Source organism: Desmodus rotundus, chromosome 12 (genome assembly GCF_022682495.2).
Source record: "Desmodus rotundus isolate HL8 chromosome 12, HLdesRot8A.1, whole genome shotgun sequence".
NCBI lineage: Eukaryota > Metazoa > Chordata > Mammalia > Chiroptera > Phyllostomidae > Desmodus > Desmodus rotundus.
This window is the reverse complement of record NC_071398.1, coordinates 20,342,042-20,358,285: the sequence shown is the minus strand read 5'-3', so window position 1 is coordinate 20,358,285 and position 16,244 is coordinate 20,342,042. Positions and strand designations below refer to the sequence as shown.

At 46.6% G+C, this 16,244-nt stretch overlaps 1 protein-coding gene across 1 annotated transcript in view; it reads right to left on the bottom strand.

The window, feature by feature from the left end:
* ZNRF1 (zinc and ring finger 1) overlaps positions 1-16,244 on the bottom strand; it is an 86,621-nt gene that overhangs the window by 13,348 nt on the left and 57,029 nt on the right. The gene's annotated exons all lie outside the window — the stretch shown is intronic.

Genomic DNA, 16,244 nt, shown 5'->3' with positions numbered 1-16,244 from the left:
CTCGGCCCTCGGACCACTCGGCTGGGCGTCCTGTGGGAGGAAGCCCTGCTGTCGTCAGCACCACCACTCCTCACTCGGAGCACCTTTTCCTCCCCGCTGCAGCTAAGGCAGCTGTCTTCTGATGGTGTGCGAGCAGCGGGGCAGCCCGCCAGAGTGCTCCCAAATGCCACGGGTGCCTTGGCCATATGCCACTGAGAGTAACAACTGTGTCTCAACACCAGGCGAACACGGGGTTCTGTTTCCAAGTGGGGCTGCTTGCACAGCCAAGGGGTTTCATCAGAGTCCCACCAGTATTGGAGATTTCATTGCAGACTCTTCTGAGCTGAACTCCACGGAGCAAACATATTCCTGGATTTATTTTTGATAAGCAATTTTTAATAGATAAACACATAAACTATTTCCAATTTCCTCCATTTTACTTTTATTGAAATTATTTTCAAATGGAGTCTCTTCCATTCTACCAGAAAGATCCGATAAAGAGTTATTGTTGTGAAAATCTGGCTCTTCTGTTAATTTTTAGTCAGAGTGTTCCATGGGCAGTTTTATTGGATGCTGGTAACACGTACGAGCAACATTTCTTACGAAACAGATACCAGGCTGAGGGTGCCTGTCGACTGTCCGGTGCTCCAGGGCGAGCTCCACCCCTGCACCGGGGTCTTCCCTCTCCCTGCGGCCTGACCGTGCTGCATGGGAAGCCCTGGGCGCCAACAGTGGGTGCTGCGGAGACAGGAAGCCAGCCCACAACCACATTCCACGCAGGTCACAAGCCCTTTGCTTAAAAGTCTTCTCCAAACCCTCCTCTCTTCAGTGACAACTCTGCGAACTCCAGGACCAGACAGAAAATCCAGGGTCTGGTTTAACACGGACAGAGTGGGCGTTGGAATCTGTGGCGTAGACCTGTACCCCTGCCGCCCTCAACGATCTCGGCTGCGAAGTCTTAGTAGCGCTATCAACCCAAGGACTCTGGCCAAGCTTTGAGAAAGTGCTGTATTTTCTGATCTCTGTGTGGTTATGAATCCATTAATAACAAAACCAGAAGACTGAAAAGAAACATGGTGGGAAGGACCCATGCCCAGCTTTCTGGCAAAATTGGCCCTCAAATGTGCCAGGCTGGATTCTCTCCTAATCCAGGCCAGAAATCTTGGGAGTCAGTGTTACACGTGCGGTGGACAGGTGAGTAATAAACCTGAGTCTTGCAGAAGGAGGGTGTCCTTACATCCAACCTCATGCCTGTGCCCTGCAAATAAACCTATACTTACATGAAATACCTTCCACGGAATGACCAGCTATTATAAGACTGTCTCGTTTTCTTCAGAGATTGGTTCACCTTCTTTTCTCACTAAAAATACCATAGTTTTGCAACAGTTTACACGACTACAGGACACTTCTACTTAAAACTTGCTAAGCAGCACCCTGTCTGCCAGCTGAGTCACGGGGAGTTGTTAAGGTGATGTGTTACTCATAAAAAGCCTTTCACCTCACACTTTCTTCACTTTCCTGATAACTTAGAACAGATTCACCGTTATCAGTGTAAGAGCCTCGGCCAGTCCCTGCATCCCAAAGTGATTCCTTGAGTGAAGGAGAGGGGGACGAGCTGTAGTTAGGGTGCTGGGAAGTAAGCCACCCAGCAAGATCTACAAGGGAATGTCACCGAACATTTATGTCCTAGAAAAAAACAAGTTGAGACTCAAAGGTTGAGACCAGTCCCTCATTGTACAGAGAAAGAGAAAGAGCCAGTGAGGCCATCAGGTCAAACTAAGGGAGCGGGGCTGAGGCTGGAATCAGATTGCTTAGCTCCCGATCTGAAGTCCCTTCCATCAGAGGAAAGTTGTTCACAGGTGTGATACTATGAGTCATAAGAAGAAATATACACTTGGTCTTTGTCCCATTTCTGACACAGAGCTTATAAAACTCTTGGAATTTCCTAACATCCTAAGATGAATAACATTTGGTCTTTTGTCATTGGTTACTGAAATAGCTCCAGAGCCATAGGTGACGTCATAACAAGCCCTTTTCAACCGCACCGGAGTTTATATGAATGAAGTGACTTTTGGGAAGTCCCTCAGTAAACTAAGGAGAAGGGCTGGCTGCCAGGGGATCCCACAGCAGATCAGAGGATTGGAATGTTGAATTCCACCCTGCCCCCAACCTCTAGGGAGGGGAGAGGGGCTGGAGATTGACTTCAACCACCAATGGCCAAGGATTCAAGCTGTGTAATGAAGGCTCCACAAACATCCGAAAGCACAGGGTTCAGACAGTCTTCCAGGCTGGTGAACACGGAGAGATTCAGGGAGGGTGGTGCCCCTGGACAGGGCATGGAAGCTCTGGGCCCTTTCCCCACACCTTGCCCTGTGCACGTCTTCCACCTGGCTATTCCTGAGTCATATCCTTTTAAAATAAACTGGTTGTCCAGTAGTGAAAAGTTTCTCTGAAATCTGTAAGCTGCTCTAATAAATTAAGTGAAAGTGAGGAGGGGATGGTGGGAACCTCTGATTAACAAGCAGTTGGTCAGAAGCACAGGTGACAACCTGGACTGGTGATTGGCACCTGAAGTGGCATTTGCAGGGCTGAGCCCTTGACTTGTGGGATATGATGCTATCTCCAGGTAGGCAGTTTCAGAATTGAGTTAATTGCTAGGTGGTGCTGGGAAAACATACCTCAGAACAGGGTTTCAGGAAAGAGGTGGCTTGGGAGGGAGTGCCGCTACAGTAGGAAGGGATCACTACCTCTGGACTTGGGGGGGGAGGGGGTACGGCTCAAGACATAACTCGAAGTCTATTACGTAAGTGGGAAATGCCACGATGTCCTGGGTTTTCTGGCCTGAAGACCTTGGCAATAATCGACCCTCCTGGACCTCAGTTTCCCCATCTGAAAAATAGTCACTTACTTTATTCCTGCTAGAAGCAAATGAGATAAGAAACTGGAAGGCACGCTAAAAAGCAGCTAAGCAAATGTATGTGGTACCCTCATGGTCACACGTGGGAGTATTTGACAAGGAGGAAGGAACAGGAGGGCTGGAGGAAGGACCGGGGGCTGTGAGAGGGGGTGATGGAGCACAGGGCACACGGTGCTAGGGGCCCTGGCCGGTGTGGCTCGGTGGACTGAGTGCCAGGCTGCAAACCGAAAAGTTGCCAGTGTGATTCTCGGTCAGGGCACATGCCTGGGTTGCAGGAGTGTGAGAGGCAACCGATAAATCTCTCCCTCATGCATTGATGTTTCTCTCCCTGTCTTTCTCCCTCCCTTCCCCTCTCTCTAAAAATAAATAAAATCTTTGAAAGACAAAAAAAAAAAAAAAAGTGTGCTGGGGTAGGCAGTGGCCATCCTTGCCAGTCCTACCTGTTTCCTTTGAACTTCCAGAACACCCTGAATGGCCCTTCCCATGCAGCCAATGTGGAACCACGGCCCCTGTTTAACCTCTCCGGCGCCCATCAATGACACCAGGGCACGTTTATCGAGTCACTACTATGGGCAGCCACTGGGCCGTGCAAGTCTTCTCATTTACATAGTATGGGGGAATACTAGGGTAACTTTATTTTGCAGAAGAGGACATCAAGGTATGTCACTGGCCCGAGGTAAAGAGCCACAGAGCCAGAGCTGACACGCGGCACCCAGGAAGTCTGGCCGCCCAGTGTGTGCCTCACGCGCCAAGCTGAGACTAGCGGACGAGGAGACGCACAGCAGAAACAACCTAGACGTGACAGACACAGTATTACTAAACACTAGTCTCAAATCTCCCACGTTGCCCCAATCTCTCCTGACGTACCCCGACCCTGGGTCATTCCATAAACTGAAACAATGAGTAATTTTTTTCTGGGAATTCCATTAGTATGGAGGGACGGAGTTCTGCTTTGCCCTCGGCACATAAGCCTACAACACTGGTTGCAAGATGCTGAGTTTGGAAATCCCTTTTTAAATGGAAATTTAAAGGCTAAAGTTAAGAAAATGGGAAACTATGGAGAGCTAAGGGGGGAAGACTGATGTCTTTCCCACATCCTTTCCTGAACGGTCAGCTGCTCCCCTGCCCCATCTTTCCTGGCATCCTACAGTCGCGAGTCAGCACCGACAGCCCTGCGCAACGGTAAACACTGTGATCTTCGGGGGCTATCTAAAGGTTAAGATATTTAGGAAATTGATACCATTTTGAGGAAAAAGTCCAAATCAAATTAAAATCAGCCCTGCAAACAAAGATAAACCAAAGGTCTGCAAAGCCATCCAACTGACTCGATTGTGTTACATTTCACGAGACCTTCATCAGCACCGAGGGAGAGCGTATGAGACGCCTGAGTTTCCCTGAGAAAGTGACAGGTGGAGACTCCGGGAGACCCCGTAACTGCATCTGAGACTAGGCGCTGCCTGGCGCCCTGGAAGCCAGGTGGACGGACAGTAAGAAAGTACACCCAGGTGCCCTCCTCTCTTCGATCTGACTTACTTTCAGCGGCCGTGCCCTGCACGTGTTGTGTCTCCACTATTTTCCACGGAGGAAGTGAAGGGAGTGAACCAAAAGCCCAGCTCAAGGTCATACAGCTAGAAGAGCCAAGGACAGTTTGATCAGCCAGAACCCAGCTGCTTCCTGTCTTTCACCCGTGTCCTGCCTAAGCGGAGAATCCTCAGCTGGACCAGAGACCAGGGAACAAAGCTCCCCAGAGACGTCAAGCCTGAACTTGCCACGCAGTGCAGGGTCGTCACCTATCTTTACTGCCAGGTCACAGGGTAAGACACCTGGTGGGTAAAACCAACAGTGACCCCAGGAACCTGCACAGGGTCCTGTGCATGAAGCATCTTCCTGGGTTGGGTTAACTGGGCCTCTTGGACTTCACACAGGCCCTTATAGTTGACAGGGTAACAGGAAGTCCAGGAGCAAGTGGCTCAAGTTACAACTCTCCCAATATTCTTCAACATTTATCTTGCGAAATAAATTAAAGTTTTTGTGCTCTGGGGACCATATACTTCTCATTTTGCAAACCTGCAACCTTCTCCTTTAAGACCTGATTTCTCGGGACCTGTGCTCAGCACATTGCCCCAGTTCCCTCCCTGACCCTCCCTCCTATGCTGATGCGCTATTTTAACGCTGCCCCAGTTCTGCCTGTCTCTGGGATCACCTAAACGGAGAAGAATCAAAAGAAGCAACCAGGGAAAATGAAGGCATGACATCCAGACAGAACCTCCTGTCCTGGGGATGGGGGTGCCTGTGGACTCCTCCTACCTAGGGGCTCAGAGACCGCTACCCCCAGCACTGCGTCCCTGCTGTCCAGTTCCTGGTTTCCAGCCTGGATCTTTCCCTCTCACATTCTGGTGGTGCTTAATGTCTGTAAAATGAGGCACGACTAAGTAATTTGATTCAGTGGGATTTACCATAAATGTTAGAGCTAGAAGTACTGCAGAGATACGGCCCCAAGAGCAGAGGCTAAAGGTATCACCTTCTTCCCTACCCCTTTCTCTCTAAGAAATAACTGGGAACCACTGCAGTCTGTGATTTGCTGAGGTGCGGGTTAGTCTCTGCTGGGGAATATTCTGGACTAGGGGAAGGCCCAGGAGTTCTGACTTCTGTCTCTTTCACCACTGCTTTCCTGGACTCGGCCTCCAGACTTCTGTTCTAGGGCCTGGGGCTCACCTGTTTCCCAGGAACCAAGAAAACACTCATAAGCAGATATCAGAAGTGAGTCACACTGGCAATTAAAAGCAATTTACTATATTAGTGTGTGTGTGTATGAGGGAAGAACCTCCCCCCAAAACAAGAATTATGATCTGGAGGGCAGACCCCTTGTAGTACAGGCTTCCCCTGCTAGGTGAGTGTTCTAGGAACCTATCTGTATCAGTGAACCAGCTGGCATTGTTGTGAGAGGCTGCGTTCAGCTTCAGTAATTTTTTGTTTTTGAAGACTCTTTCAGCGCATTTGCCTATTTCATGATGGGTAATTTACAAGTGCACCTCCCCACACAGCACTGAGTATTCAGCAGGTTCTGACTAAAAACGGCACGACCTCCATGCCCTGTCCTCCCTATTCACCTGATCTCACCCTGGGCAACTTTTTGTTTTGTTTCCTTGGGTGAAAAAAGTCCTCAAAGGGAAACATTTTGCTGATGTGGAAGAGGTGAAACAAAAAACAACAGAAGCACTAAGAGGCATCAAAATCGATGAGTTCAAAAACTGTTCTGAGCAGTGGAAAAAAAACGTCTCAGTAGGTGTATTACATCAAATGGAGAGTACTTTGAAGGTGACTGAAGTTTAAACATGTAACAATACATACACAGTTTTTAACAAATAAATTCCAGTTTTTTGGGTTCCCCTTCATAGGTATGTATTTTGCTTAACCTGTCTATTGTGAGTGAACTTGATGCATCAACTAGACTGGGCCATGGGGTGCCCAGATACTTGATTAAACATTACTTCTGGGTATGTTTTTGTGGGTGTTTCTGTGGGAGATTAATATTTGAATTGGTGGATTGTGTAAAGCAGATTGGGGAGGGCAGAGAGTGGGGAGGCATCATCCAATCTATTGAAGACTTGAACAGAAAAGGAGGAATAGAGATTCTGGGGTCTGTGCCTACTTGCGCTGGGACACTGGTCTTCTCCAGCCCTCGGACTGGGACTTACACTATCAGTTCTCCTGGTTCTCAAGCTTCAGACTTGGACTCAAGCTAAAGGCAATGGGCTCTCCTGGGTTTTCTAGCAGATGATGGGACTCCTCAGCTTCCATGATTGCATGAGCCAATTCCTTATAATAAATAATCTCTCTTTCTCTCTCTCAACACACACACACACACACACACACACACACACACACTGGTTCTGTTTCTCTCGAGAATCCTAATATATGTTTATTAAAATGCCAAATAATGAAAATTTAAAAGACGGGTAATATCAAATGTTGGTGAAAATGTGGAGCAACCGAAACTTTCATTTTCTTGGCAGGAGTACAAAATGATACAGTCACTTTAGGAAAAGATCTAGTAGTTCCTTATAAAACAAAACATACATCTAGCCTAACCCAAGCAATTCCTCATCTAAATATTTACCCCAAAGAAATGAAAACATATGCCTACAAAGAGATAAGTATAAAGATGTCCATCAGAGCTTTATTCGTAACAGGCAAAAACCGGAACAACCCAACTGTCCTTCAACAGAATGGATAAACAAACTGTGCTATAATCATGAATGCAAACACTACTTAGCAATTAAAAGCAACAAACTACTGATAAATGCAACACCACCGATGAATATTAAAGAACATGCTGGTGAAGGACACAAAAGAGCACATATTGCCCTGGCTGGTGTGGTTCAACGGGTTCAGCGCCAGCCTGTGAACCAAAGGGTCTCCAGTTCGATTCCCAGTCAGGGCACATGCCTGGGTTACGGGCCAGGTCCCCAGTAGGGGGCACTCAAGAAGCAACCAATTGATGTTTCTCTCTCACATAGATGTTTTTCTCCTCTCTCTCCTTCCTTCCCCTCTCTCTGAAAATAAATCAATAAAATCTTAAAAAAAAAAAAAGAAGAAGAAGAAGCAGCACATTTTATGGTTCTAATTATATGAAGTTCTAGAACAGGGAAATCTAATCTATGGTAGGAAAAAAACAGAACAGTGGCAGAGACTGACTGAAAAAGGGATGAGAGAACTTCCTGGGGAGATGAAAACGTTCTGTATCACAGGAGGATCTGGGCTTCACATGCGCGTGCAGCTGTCAAAAGTCAATGAATATACTATTAAGATTTGAGATTTCATTGATTATAAGTTGTACCTCAATCAGAAAAAAAGTTTAAACAAATACTAAACCTTAGTTAATGATAAACAGGATGAAGCATTTAGAGGTATACTAATATCTGCATTAAAAATGAAATGCTTTGAAAATAAGATTCATCAGTTAAACTTCTTTCAACATTTTTGTATGTTTGAAATTTGCATAATAAAACACTGGAAAGTGTGGTAGGGAAGGCCCCTCTGAAGGAGTGCGGGTAGGCAGACACCTTGGTGTGCTAGAAGAACAGCAAGGGCCGAGTCACTAGGCACAGTAAGTGTGCGTGTCACGGCAGCGGGCAATCGCGGGCTCCCTGACTGTCTAATGCTCAGGCACCTTTCTTTTATTCAGGCAGCTGGATGAATATCTTGTCTAACTTCAGAATTCTTTTTTTTCCCCTTCAGCTTTATTAAGGTAACACTGACAAATAAAATTATAAAGTACACAACATGATGATTTGATATAGGTGTAAGTTGTGAAAGGATTCCCACAATCAAGTTCATTAACATACCCATCACCTCACAAAGTTACCCTTTTATGGGGGTGGGGGGTCAGAATGCTTAACATCTCTGTAAATTTCAATGATATAACACAGGATTTTAAGGTTTCAGGTTTTATGCTCAAGTCTTTAATTCACTTTGAATTGATTTTGTGTATGGCGTAAGCTAGGGGGTCTGATTTCATTCTTTTGTATGTAGATATCCAGTTTTCCTAATACCATTTATTTAAGAGATTATCCTTTCCACATTGTATATTCTTGGTGACTTTGCAAAAATTAACTGACTATACATGTTTTTTTCTGGACTCTCTATTCTGTTCCATTGGTCTGTGTGTCTGTTTTTATGACACTACCATACTGTTCTGATTACAATAGTTTTGTAATATAGTTTGAACTCAGGAAGTATGATGCTTCCAGCTTTATTATTCTTTTTCAAGATGCTTTGGCTTTTTAGGGTCTTGTAGTTCCACATGAATTTTAGGATTGTTTTTTCTGTGAAAAATGTCACTGGAATTTTGATAGGGATTGCACTGAATTTGTAGATCACTTTGGGTAGTATGGACGCCTAACAATATTAATTCTACCAATCCATGCGCACAGGAATGTGTTTCCATTTATTTGTGTCTGCTTCAATTTCTTTCGATGCCTTACAGATTTCAGTGTACAGATCTTTCACCTTGGTTAAATTTATTCCTAAGTATTTTATTCTTCTTGATGCTATTATAAATGGAATTGTCTTAACAGTTTATTGACTTCACTGACTTTTGTTTATTAGTTCTAACAGTTTTTTGGTGATTCTTTTTTCTTTGTAAATAACATGTTCCTTTGGCCTGAAAGTCTGAAACCTTGTCCCCTTCATCCTTGGAGTTCAGTCATTGTACCAGAATATGCTTAGATGTGTCTTAGTTATTTCCCATAGTGGCAAGTCACGAGCGCCATTCACTAAATATCTCCAGCTTCCTCCTTCCAGCCATATAGTAGGACTGCCCTTGTCTGCTTCCTTTCAAGCTACAAGTAGGTTTGTAATTTGCTCTGGCCAGTGAAACAGGAGCAGAAGTAACGTATACACTTCCAGGTGGACATTGAGCTCTAGTTCATGGCTCACCATGTTACCTGCACTGCTGCAGTGACACGAAGCTTCTACTACCTTGGGTTCCCGAGGGACAGCAATGAGAAGACCCCCCTACTCTTGGCCTACTCTGGATACTCCAGCATGAGGGGGAAAAATAAAGTTGCTGAGTTGAACTGCTGAGCTCATACGACTGTTTTGTTATTAGAATTCTACTAGCCTGTACTGACCGATACACCCTTCCTCTGCCTTTTTCTCCCTCTAGCACTCCTGCTCCTTATATGTCAAATGTCTTGATCCCATCTTCCAGGTCTCTTATCTTCTCCTCTTAACTTCTGCCTTAGCATTTTCTTAGGAGCTCAGCCTTTCTAACTCCTTCTGGGGCCTGCCCGCCCACCCTCAGCTTGGCATGGGAAGAGATCAAAGAAATAAGACATGGATTCCAGCCACTACTTTCCCAGAGTCCTCTCTGCCTAGATATTCATATTCTGCTCTTTAAGTTTTCATACTTCTTTGTATCAGCCACAATACACGTACTTGTCATTTGCAATGTCTATGCATTCTCTAGTGATAATATGTTGTGCTTAGCTATTTTCTTCTGTGGACGTTGGGATTTCCCATTTTTACCCACTAAAAAGATTCAGTAGTGATCTCCATTCTCTACTCTCAGCATGGTATATTCCACCCCCAACATATTTTTGCTGTTTCTGGATTCTAGGCTGACTGGTTTGGAAGAAAGAGGATTATAGGAGTCAGAAGAAACAGGCTCTCCCAATCACTAGCCAGGTGACCTTGTGCAAGCTGCTTGGCCATAATTGCATAGTCCCTGCCTACTGCCAGTACTGTTCTAAAGCCCAGACAAAGATGTGAAAGTGTTCTGTACAGAACAAAGCATGGGAAATGTGGGGGGGGGGGTGCGTTTTACCAGGGTAAGTACAAGTTTATCTGCATTCGGTACAACTCAAATATACTGAGATGTGTCGATAAAATTGCCTATTTGAGGAAACGCACAAATTCTTCAGGCAAAGAAGAAAAATGAGGTGACCTTACATAATGTATTCTGTGGACTCTAAGATGCCATCAATTTTAAGAGACACCATCATGAACCTCCAAGAGAGACAGGAGGAAAACGCTGCCAATGGCAATTTTTAGATGCGGTGACATAACACAACCTGATTTTAGAGTTGTTAAACCGCGAAATTATGTGGCCTTAGGATCAATGAGTATATGAAAAATACATATATGGATATTTAGAAATAGAGGCTGAATCCCAATCACAAAACCAATACATTTACTCCCGTTCATTTACTCCAAACGAGGACAGGCTCAGTGAAGATGCCCACAGCGGGAACAGAGGGATGAAGGGCAGGGTGTGCGCACGGATGGTGCCCGGCGACATCCAGCCCATCCCGCTGCCACAGCAAGTCCAGGCTGCGATCCTGCCAGGTGGAGCCCAACAACAGCATTCCAGCCAAGTGAAGAGTGGGGACAGCGTTTGCCAGGAGCAGAAACTACGGCTACTAATTGGTCCCGTTCCCTCTGCTTCTGTAACCCGTTCCTTTAGCGAGAGGAATGTTTAGGAGGGTAACGGTGGTGAGAGGGCAACGTAGGGACATGCTGGCCTGATGACAGGAGCCTGAGCAGGAACCAGTTCAGAAAAAGATGGAAGCTTCAGCATGAGACCAAGTGCCCAAGTACTGGCCAGGAAAGAGGAGTGCTGACTTATAACCCCTTGTTACCTAGCTACCATGCTTGGGCAAGTTGAGGAGCATCTAATTATGACTCAAAAAGTGTGGATGTAGTCTCCAGAGCAACATTTGGCTTTTATTTTAGAGATGTCTTATTTAAAAGATGGACCATCTGTTCAAAGAGGAAGATTGTCTAGTATCCAAAGCCAGAATTTATTTAAATTCTTAGACATCAGGGATTACCTACAAGCTAGACAATGGAATAGACAGGTCTGGCCAGGTCTGGCCAGGAAATGCCTAGTTACTGAGCTGAATACCATGCTTTCCGCTCAAAGGCTGTCCCACCTTCCAATACCCTACATACTGCACACCTATGCTTCTGGAGTGGGCTTTCCAGTGTTTGGGTAATGCTGAAGAAAACACTCTTAGGAAAAAGTGGAATTCCCTTGGCTTTGTCTTACAAACTCAACTGTGAGGAATGGGGCCAAGGACCACCGCCCCTCAAAAAAGTCAAAGGGACAATAAAATCTGGTTCTTAGGCAAATAAGGAAGTAACTCAAACCTCCGCCCCCTGGAAGCATGGACTGCCTCCAAATTAGCAGCAGAAGGAAGCCTCACGTCTTCCAGTTCTAGGGGGATGCTGTCTGAGCAGGACACCAGCCATGCCGGTCTAGTCCCACTCTGCAAGTGCCCTCAGCAGGCTTTCCTAGAGAAACAGGACGGCGTGTAACCACTCTGTTGCTGGCCCGTTTCTCCTCTGAATATATAATCTTTTCCAAGTCCTGGGATCTTTATTAATATATTAAAAAATTCCAACCTTTAATTGATTGCTTTTTTCATTGTGTGTGTGCTTGCGTATGACTGCTTGGAGGTGGGGTTGGAGGAGGAAAGGAAAGTTGGGGAAGGGAACAAAACAAAGAAAAAAGTTTCACATAAAATCTATACAGGACCAATATTTCTGGGTTCCTGGAGGCACTGTCCACCCCAATGTCCATGTGAATGATAGAGATTTTTTCGATGACAGGAAGGAAAATGCTTGAATACACTGCTCGTTGATGTTCGGCCAGCATCGGACTCAACGGGCAAACCGATGTGGCATTCAAATCTAAGAGACTGCTCACACTGAAAAACACCATTTGCTCGGCACTATGGAACCTGCATCTACTGATGCTGACAGCCCTGGCCTTCATGTCACTGGGGGTCTGCTAGGAGCCTCACCATAGAAGCTCAGGACGCAGAACATGTACTGCTGTATTCACGTCACAAAAACCATCAGCTCCGGCTGGGGCCCTGGCACGCGGCAACACTGCAGGCTGAGCTTGTCTATCTGGCAGGATGAACACGGGCTGGCTTCCTGCCTGGGCCTAGCCCCGGGCCCCTTCTCCGCAGGGCATGCTCTGCTCAGCTGTGCCTCCAACACAGAAGGAGATGGAGGCGGAAGGCAGAGGACCTGGTCCTCTGGGCCACAACTGTGCTTTGAAAGGTAATCTAAAGAGGAAGAAGCGAAAGGAATAGAATGGGATTGTTGAGAGCCCAGCAGCGTGGAACAATCAGTTCTATCAAAGGGAACTACTGTCAGTGAGTGAGAAGGCCTCAGGACGTGCTTTTCGTCATCCATAGCTGAGTACCATACAGAAACAGACGGAAAGACCCCAGAGAGCAAGGAGCTACTGCTAATGAGTTAAAAAGGATTTCCCAGAGACCCTCCAGGAACAAAGCATGAGCAAAGAGGGTCAATAATTCTAAATTCCCTAAGACAGTGAAAGGCCCCTTTCAAGACACACAGAGTGTGCTACTTTACCAGTTTCCTTTATTTCTGGCTCAGATTATTTCAAGTCTGGAAGACAAAAATGGGAGAGGGAGAGGCGGGAAAGCAAGAGGAAGAGACTCCAAGGGAGGAGGAACGCGGATGGCAATACTTCATAAATCTTTACTCATAATAATGGTTCCAAAGTTAAGAAAGCAGGGATCTCCTAATGACAGACAAGAAGTAATCTGGCTGGCTGGCCAGCAAAACTGTGTGATATGACGCAACATTAAAATCAAGCGTACGTCAGTGGACAAATTGTAAGCCAGCAAGCAGTCTCTGTACTGGACCTTATCAACATAAGTGCTTATGAAATGGAAAGGCCACATACACTGGGAATTCCTTCTTCACTCTAATATTTTGCCTCGACGAATATTTTTACAAAGATTTTGACATTCTCCCATTTCAAGCCAGCACATTGACCTCCCAGAATATTAGCGTCAGGAACCTGAACATTCACAAATAGCGCTTACTGAAACCCACGGGCAGTAAGACAGTTAAAGAACAAGCAGCCAGCCCTGGCTGCTGTGGCTCGGAGGACCAGGTGCCGACTTGAGAACCAAAGGGTTGCCAGTTCGAGTCCCAGTCAGGGCACATGCCTGGGTTGGGGCCAGGTCCCTAGTTGGGGGCGTGCGAGAGGCAACCGATTGATGTATCTCTCAAACATCGACATTTCTCTCCCTCTCTTTCTCCCTCCCTTCCCCTGTCTCTAAAAATAAATAAATAAAAATCTTTTAAAAAATTATAGACAGAAGAATAAAGCATGTTATAACAGATATTTTGAGAACAGTCCAAATGTTTAAAACTTACTTTTAGTATGGAGAAGAGGGAGCTCCATGGGAAAGAGAAACCTGATCTAGGCCCTCAAGGGCTCTCCCTCATGAGCAGGCCATTTAATATTTGCTAGAGCACCCAGGGGTCACTTACAACAAGCTCCACTAAACACATTTCCTCCTCTGAGTCAGCATGTGTGCGCTAGTCCCTACCTCACACAACATGCTCAATCCCACTGCAGCCTCAGCAACCGCTCCATTTACAATGACAATTCCTGTGCAAAGAGTCCTCCGCAATGGCCTCCTTCACTCCCTCTCCTTCCATTCCCTCTTGAATACCCCAACCCCCCAAATTACCCTTTCCAAGGTTACCAGTGACCTCCACATAGTTGCATCCTCAAGCAGCATTTAAGAAAGGTGACCCTCCTCCTCCACCACCTGCTTTCTGGCTCCCACAATGCCTCTCTCTCATCACATCTGCTAGCTCCCTCTCACTTTCTCGAACGACCCATCTAAAACAGCCCATCTCAACCCACCCCCGCCATAACCCAATTTATTTTCTTCTGAGCACTCACCACCGCTGCACCTGCTCTCACCCCCACTGCAACACAAGCTCCTTAAAGGCAGACTCTTCTGCTTTTACTGTGTCCCCAAATCAGGGCACACGATAGGCTCTTGTAAACATCTGCTGGATGAATAAATACCACACTTTGTGCACTTATGTGGAAAGGCCCAGCTGTACAACCGAAGAGAGATAACAAATGAAGGGGATGTTAGGCTGTTGTTTGAGTCCCTTGCCAGCAGAGGCTACCTTACACCACTCAACGCTCCAGCAACTGCCATCCCACGGTGAGGGTTAAGTGGGATGGCACAGCGTGTGTGAGGCAGAGTGTCAGTTAAAAACCCACTGTGGTCATGCTGCTTCCTGCGCAACCCATGACTCTGATTGTGGGTGCAGATAATAATCCCACGTGCACAGACTGCGGGCGCCCCTGCCACCAGCAATGTGGTGTGCAGCAGACGTGAAGGAATCTGCTCGGTTAGCACCTGGGCAGCCCTTGAAAGTCCTGGGGGCAGGAGAAAGGTCAGCCCTGGCCCCATGCTCAACCCCTCCCCACACTGCCCCACGCCCCAAGGTGGTGGAAGAGCAGTACTGGGAGACCAGGGCTTCCTACCCCAGGCTTGGGATGCCTAGGGACCCGATAGCTATTTCCTGCACAATGGGGACTTCAGTGCTTCAACAGTCTGACAGATATAGTTCCTTTAAAAAATGCCTTTTTATTATGGAAATTTTCAGAGTTTGATGAACCCCCAGTTATTCATCACCCAACTTCAACAATGACGAACTCAGTGTTGATTCTAAATGAAATAGAATCATCTCATTTCCTCCTGGGGTGTCCATGTCTTGCTTTGCCTGGACACCCTTGGCTTAAGTGTGTTGTTCTGAAATAATTAGTAGCCCCCCCTTTCAGTCTCAGACATGCCTGGCATTGGACCATAAACTATATGGTCACATGCTCTTTATCCCCACGCATTTCCCCCTATGCCTGGATTATTTTGAAGCAAATTCCAGACATAAATCCATCCGTAAACATGTCCTGCTGTGATACCCAAGATTTTAATACAGTTCAACACCTTAAAGACAGCAACTCGTGAAGCACCGTGTTCCTCCCAACCTGTTGCTGGGGGCTTTCGCACCTCATAAGCGTGGTGCCAGGAAGGGGAGTCAGAACGGTCCGAGACAGGCTCTGTGCTGTGCACTGGCGCGTGGGCCCCCCACAGTCACCCTGCGGGCCAGCGATGGGACCCCAGCTCACGGGCGGCACACGTGTGAAGAAGCCCAACGTGTGCTGCACCAGCTTCACTGAGCTACACGGTGGGCCTCACTCCACTGCACCACACTGCCTCCGGTCAGGCGTCCAGAATCAGCCACGGACAAGAGGACACCAGACCAGACCTCCACAGTCGCAACTCATTTCCTTTGTGGGCACGGAAGGAACAGTTTGAGTTTGAACGATTTGACTCAAACTTCAGAGAGGATAAAACCCCACCTTCTGCCTCTGCTTTGCTGGGCGGTACCACTGCGAGGTTCCAGAGTCAGGCTAAAAGCTGGGGCGATTTAAGCAACCCGCCTTCCTAGCACTGAGGATACAAAAATGGGATACGAAAGACTGAGAGGAAGACTCAATCTTTTGAGTCTTCAAAAGAAGTGATCCCAGAAAGTTCACTGGTCTATGATCCAACAGGCCCACTGCTGGGTATGTTTCCCAGAGAAACTCTCCCACAGGCCAATGGGAAGGCAGTACGGGACGGCGTGGGGGAGCAGTGCGTGGCAGGCAGCCCACATAATGAATGGGGAATGGGTCGAGACCACGCAGAGCATGCATACTACGAGGCAGCAACAGACTAACCACAGGATAGATCTGAACACAGTGCCCAGTTAAAAATAAATGAGTGTCTGTGGCACCAACGCATTTACTTAAGTGGAAACCATATGCACATGATTAACTAAAGCCCAAATCTAAAACAATCAAAACACCCCAAAACCTCCACATATCCACACGGGCAACAATTCGTAATATACGAACAAGAGAAGACAAGCACACTGACGTGGTTGGCTATAGGGAATAGGAATAAGAGGAAGTGTATGTACAAGCGAATAAAGCCAAGAGCAC